This window comes from Procambarus clarkii, chromosome 12, assembly GCF_040958095.1.
Source record: "Procambarus clarkii isolate CNS0578487 chromosome 12, FALCON_Pclarkii_2.0, whole genome shotgun sequence".
NCBI classification, from domain to species: domain Eukaryota; kingdom Metazoa; phylum Arthropoda; class Malacostraca; order Decapoda; family Cambaridae; genus Procambarus; species Procambarus clarkii.
The window spans coordinates 19,818,917-19,824,916 of record NC_091161.1 but is presented as its reverse complement, the minus strand read 5'-3'; positions in this window follow the sequence as shown (position 1 = coordinate 19,824,916).

Below are 6,000 nucleotides of genomic sequence, written 5' to 3'. Positions count from 1 at the left end.
TGTGGTTGGGCAACTGGAATTATATCTGGGTTGATATGCAGATGTACTTTGCTATCAGTATAACAACCTATGGATTCAAATCGATCCGAAAATTCAGCAACAATGGCATCAACATTGTTTGCAGATTCCACTGCTACAGCATTAGAAAGCGTTTTTGGTTGAAGTCTTGTAACTGAGAAAGACTCCTTTGCATTCCTAACAACATGGAATGTAGTAATGAGCATTGCATTCTTTGACTTAATCTCTGCAGTGAAAGTTCCAATCACTGGCAAGGCTACCTTTGAAGCACAGGCAGTGGCTTTGCCATTGTAATTTTCAAGCTTTGGGAACTGTTTTTTAAATTTTTCATAGTGGCACTCAGCAATGGTGTCAATGTTTGATCTAGTGTCAATGAGAACTTTGAGAGATTACCAGCAATGTATATTAAAGTCTCTGGGTTGTTTGGAAGACATTCCATTCTGTGATTGTTTGTACTCCATAAGTATAATCACATTCACTGTCATCTGAGACTGGTTGTAATGACATGTTGTTTTGTACATTATTAACATTCTGGATATGAGGTGCAATATTGCGTTTACCACCTCGACACCTATGACCTGATCCTCGTACAGTGCTTTTATTCACTGACTGTGGTTTCTTGAGTGCGGAACGACACATAGCACCAAAATGACCTAGTTTTCCACACTTATGGCACTTCTTACCTTGAGCAGGACAAACATTATCTTGGTGTGGGTAGTCTCCTCCACAATTGTAACATTTATTGTTGACACCCTCTGATGTGGGTCATTGTGACTGCTTGAGTCTTGTTCTTGACCCCAGTTGTGATGTGGTTCTCGGCTGAATTTGCTGTTAGGTTTGCTATGATTTCTTCTTTGATCACGGTGTCCTCCCTGAACCTTACATACCTCATCACTGTTAGTAACAGTGGCAGAACCGTTGTTGGCACAGCACTCCATGACACGAGCATCACGTGCAGCATCTTCCATTCGACGAGCAATATCTAGTATCTTGGTAAGAGAACTGTCATCAACAACAAGTTCTAGAGCTCTTCGACGGAGACGTGTAGATGTGCATGTTTCAGTTATTTGCTGTTTAATTTCTTTGTCAACATCAGCAAACTCACAATGGGCTGCTAAACCCTGCAGACCTGTGTGATATTGATCTACGGTTTCATTAGAGAGTTGTTTTGCTCTCCTGAAATGCATAGTTTCCATTGCAGTATTTTGTCTTGGTTTGAAATGTTCAGTTAATTTGGCTTTATCAATGTCATAATCTTTGGCACTACCAGTGTCGTTCAGTGTGTCAAAGATGTCACAAACTCGATCACCTACATAATGAAGTAGAAAGGCACGCTTTCTTTCAGCACTTTTGATGTCAGAAGCTAGCAACAAATTCTCAAACCTTTAAAGCCATCTGGTCCACCTCTGTGGCAGGTTTGTCTGGTCACAGTCAGGATCAAATGCAGGAAACTGAGGTATATTTGCCATTTTTTACTGTATAAATGTAAACTTATCACCTAAATGTTCCTCGGAATACTAAACACTTACTGCACTGTATATGTTAGTTAAGAATTCACTGTAATTACTTTAATCTTGCAAAGCACACAAGCATTTTAATGCAAAAGTTCACAACAGTGTACAATACAGCAGCAACTGACCTCTTACCTTGCCTTGTGTACATGTGGAGTTGTTCCTACTCACAGCTGCACAGCAGTTGGCACAGCTGTTGGTACAGCAGTTGTCAGCAATGTTGTTGTTTGATGAGTTTTCAGCACTGTCAACACAGCACAGTTCACAGCATGATGAATTGTGTAGCACAAAGCGTCGTTTCGAATACAAAACATCGGGTTTTGTACATAGCGTCAAAGCGTCGTTTCGTACACAGCATCGGTTCCTCAGCACATAGCTTCATTCAGCACATAGCTTGCGTAGCACATAGCTTGGGTAGCACATAGCTTGGGTAGCACATAGCTTGGATAGCACACAGCTGTTGGTTAGCACACAGCATCGGTCAGCACACAGCATCGGTAGGGCGCACACAGACAGCACGATTTCTCTTCCTTCTCCAGGCAGCATGCTTCTTCCTTGTGTTTTAAGCTGAACAAATACCTACGTTCACAGTTCATCCTCGTCGCCAGTGTGGTGTTGTGTGTTGCTGAGGAAGTCCTGGTTGTAGGGTTGATATAAAGCCATTGCTCGGTTACTGACTTTAATACTTAAACTGATACATGACTAGCAGCTTCCAAGCTTGGCGGGCGTCCTGTATGCTCTCTTGTTTATGTTGTTGTTGTGTTGATTTAGGGGCGACGACGATCGTGGGATTGGATGCGCCCCGGCTGCCCGATACTGGGAAATAGCAGAGGGAAGGGGTCCCTACAGTCTCTTCAGGCCATAGACCCTACAATCTCCTCAGGCCACAAATTTTACAGTCTCTTCAGGCCACGGACATGACGGATGAAGCGGAAGGTATGGCGAAGGATGTCATGACGGACGTCTTCGTCTCTCGCACCTGCCCCGTCAAGGAGAACGGGAACTATGAGGCGGGGAATATTCAGCCTACGAACGGCACTCTGTAGTCTGACGCGAGCGCTATGAAATCGAGGGCAGTGAAGTAGAAGGTGCTCCACTGTATCCTCCTGGGTCGGACACCACTGGTAGTATGGGAAATCTACTAGCCGTAGACGATGGAGATGTGCGGCCAGGCAAGTGTGCCCAATCCGGAGACGAGTGATGGCAGTGTCGAGGAGTCGAGAATGACGACGAGTCCATGGACGCGGGGTGGAATCCTCCCGTAGACCCGCCAAAGAGGAGGACCTGAGTGCTGGCTCCATCATTGCCTCCCAACTCGCGAGGCAAGCCGCCCGGAGTTGCGGGAGAATTTCGGAAAGGTCTAGAGGCACATTTGTAGAGTCATGGAGAGCATGCGCCATCCCTGCTGCTGCGTCGGCCACCTCATTGCCTTTAATACTGACATGTGACGGAACCCATTGGAGATAGATGGACCAACCTGGAGTACCAGAGTATGACAGCAGTTCTCCACGGATCTGTGACATAGTATGACGATGGACTCGTGGATGCCGAGATGATACCAGATGTAGGGCTGTAACTGAGTCCACGTAGAAAACCACTGCAAAGGGCCCTGAAACTTGTCGAAGGAGTCGTAAGGCTAGTAAGATTGCAACCAGTTCCCCGGCCAGGCACGAATGAGCAGGGGAGAGTTTAAACGTCTGACAGAAAGAAAAAGGAGCAAAGTATGCTGCCACAGATGTAGATGGTGGCTGATCTTTGCGGGACCCATCCGTGTAAACCTCTAAGTATCCAGGGTATAAGGAGGCTCGTAAGTCTGCAAAAATTAAAGGGACCAAACCCTCTAAATCTCTCTTCCGACGAGAAGGCTTGGAAAAGTCGACAGAAACCCGAATGACCTCTTCTGCCCACGGAGGCACCGGTGAGATGATCGGGCCAGGGGTGAGTACAGGGAGGAGGAAGGGAAAACTGTGAATATGCATCCAAGGCCCGAACGACGAAAGGCAACTGACGGCGTCTGGAGTGTCCAGCCGGCACATTCCACCAGTTAGCCTCGAGCTGGAGGCGAGTAAGTGGATGGGTAGCAGGGAGACGCACTATCCGTTGAAGTTGGCGGCAGTGGGCGAGAAGACGTTGAAAGCTCAGGGGCCATAGCCCCGACTCGGCATGGAGAGAAAGAACTGGCGAGGAGGGCATAGCTCCTAACGTTGAGCGAAGGGCACCATTTTGAATGGGATCCAGCCTTGCCAAAACAGATGCTGCTGCTGAGCCATAGACTTCACTCGCATACATTATCTTGCTATGAATGAAGGCCTTGTAGAGAGCTAGGAGCGACTCCCTTGAAGCCCCCCATGCCGCACCAGAGACCCGTTTCATGATGTTCACGCGACGAAGGCATGAGGCCCGAAGGTAGTCGACATGATGCCTCCACGTCAGCCGAGGGCTATCTAGAACGACCCCCAGCCACCTGTGTTCGGTAGCGATCGGGAGACGACAGCCCCCGAGGGTCACCACTGGCTGGTCTGGTAAGCGGGTCCAGGTGAAGTTCGTGATGCAACTTTTCACAGGGTTAATGGAGAGCCCCTTCCCCAGCACAATTGCTGAGAACACAGTCACGGCATTTTGCAGGAAGCCTTGTGCCTCTAGGAGAGTGGCACCATCCGCCACGAGGGTTACATCATCGGCATAGGCTAAAACCTGAACCCCCCGGAATACAGGGAGATCAGACAGAAGAATAGAGAATAGTAGTGGGCTCAGAATCGCTCCCTGAGGGACATCACGCGAGACAGGGCGGGACGTAGAGACGACTCCACCAACCGCCACTTTGAATGAGCGGCCCTGTAGATAGTTTTGGAACCACCTTAACGCCGGACCCGAGAGACCTAGTCGAGCCAGACTCTGAAGGACAGCAGAATGAGAAGCAGAGTCAAATGCACTCTTGATGTCGAAGAATGCTGGAAGGAGCACTCTTCTCCGGCGATAAGTGTCCATTATTCGATGTTCCAAGGAGAGGAGGCAGTCCATCGTGCTTCTTCCCGGCCGAAATCCACTGATACCCTCAGGTAGAAGACCTGAGGTTTCCACCACCCATTGTAGCCGGGTGTGAACAAGATGTTCCATCAGTTTCCCGAGACATGGAAGCAAACTTATGGGCCGATATGAACTCGGGACAGACGGATCCTTCCCTGACTTAGACAATGGTAGAAGAATGGCGTGTTTCCACGGGGCAGGGAAGACACCAGAGGACCAACAGGCGTTGTAGAAGTAAAGGAGGTGGGACTGAAGGTTCTTGGTGCCCTCCGAACAAATTCATATGGGACGTTGTCTATCCCTGGCATAGTGCCCGACCTAGATAGTGACAGAGCGTCCTTCAGCTCAACAGATGTAAATGGGCGATCCAGGTCCTGAGCTAGTCCTATACCCTGTCGGGAGCCCCAACCTATGGAACTCACAGAGAGGAGCGGAGAACGGTAAACATCTTCAAAGTGGTCAGCCAAGAGTTCGGCTATTTGTACTTCCCCCAGGTCCCCATTACCACTGGGGTCTCTGAGTGGGATGGTAGGCCGGGAGTACCTACCTGTCATCTTACGAACAAAGGCCCAGGCTCCCGCAGAGGAGGAGTCGAATCGGAGAGAGGCACAGTAATCAGCCTAGGCCTTGCGTTTGGCAAGGAGGACTGTTCGTCTACACCTGGCATCCACCCTGCGGAAGGTCTGCCGCTGCAGTGGAGTAGGGTGGCGCCGCCACGAATTCCACGCACGTCACCGGTCCAGTACTGCCTGCCGACATTCAGGAGTCCACCACGGTGCCCCACGGCGGGAAGGATTGGTTGTCTGGCCACTAGTCCTCCTGAAATGCCGAGAGCCTACACTGAAGAGGGACTCGGAGAGAGCATCTGCTGACCCATGGAGATCTGCAGTAACTGGGGGAAGGGTCAACCAGTCATCCGCCTCATAGCCATGCCACCCCTCTTCCGAGAAGATCCATTTGGATCTACGGGAGGTCAAAGTAGGCCGAACAGTGCCCCCGAAGGAGATGACGATGGGCAGGTGATCACTACCCAGGTACGGCCTGGATAGAATATAGAATACTAGAAATATAAAATAGTGGCAAGAGGCGGCATCAGTGGTTATAAATCGGGTAACTGGAAACTGGTGACATCAACCTGGGCCACAAGAGGTCACCTGTACCGACCGGGGACCAGCTTTGCTACCCTACGCTAAGTACCTGCCATAAAGTTTGAACAAAATAACATACATAATATTACAAATATACGGTATACATATAATATTATAAATATTAAACATATAAATATATATACATATATATTGTTACAAATATACAATATACATATAATATTATAAATATATAGATATATACAACAAAACAAGGCAATATGGGAGTAAATAAACAAATTTGTGGCCACTGTAACAACTTCTTAAAGACGAAGGTAACGGGAATTGAATGTTATATC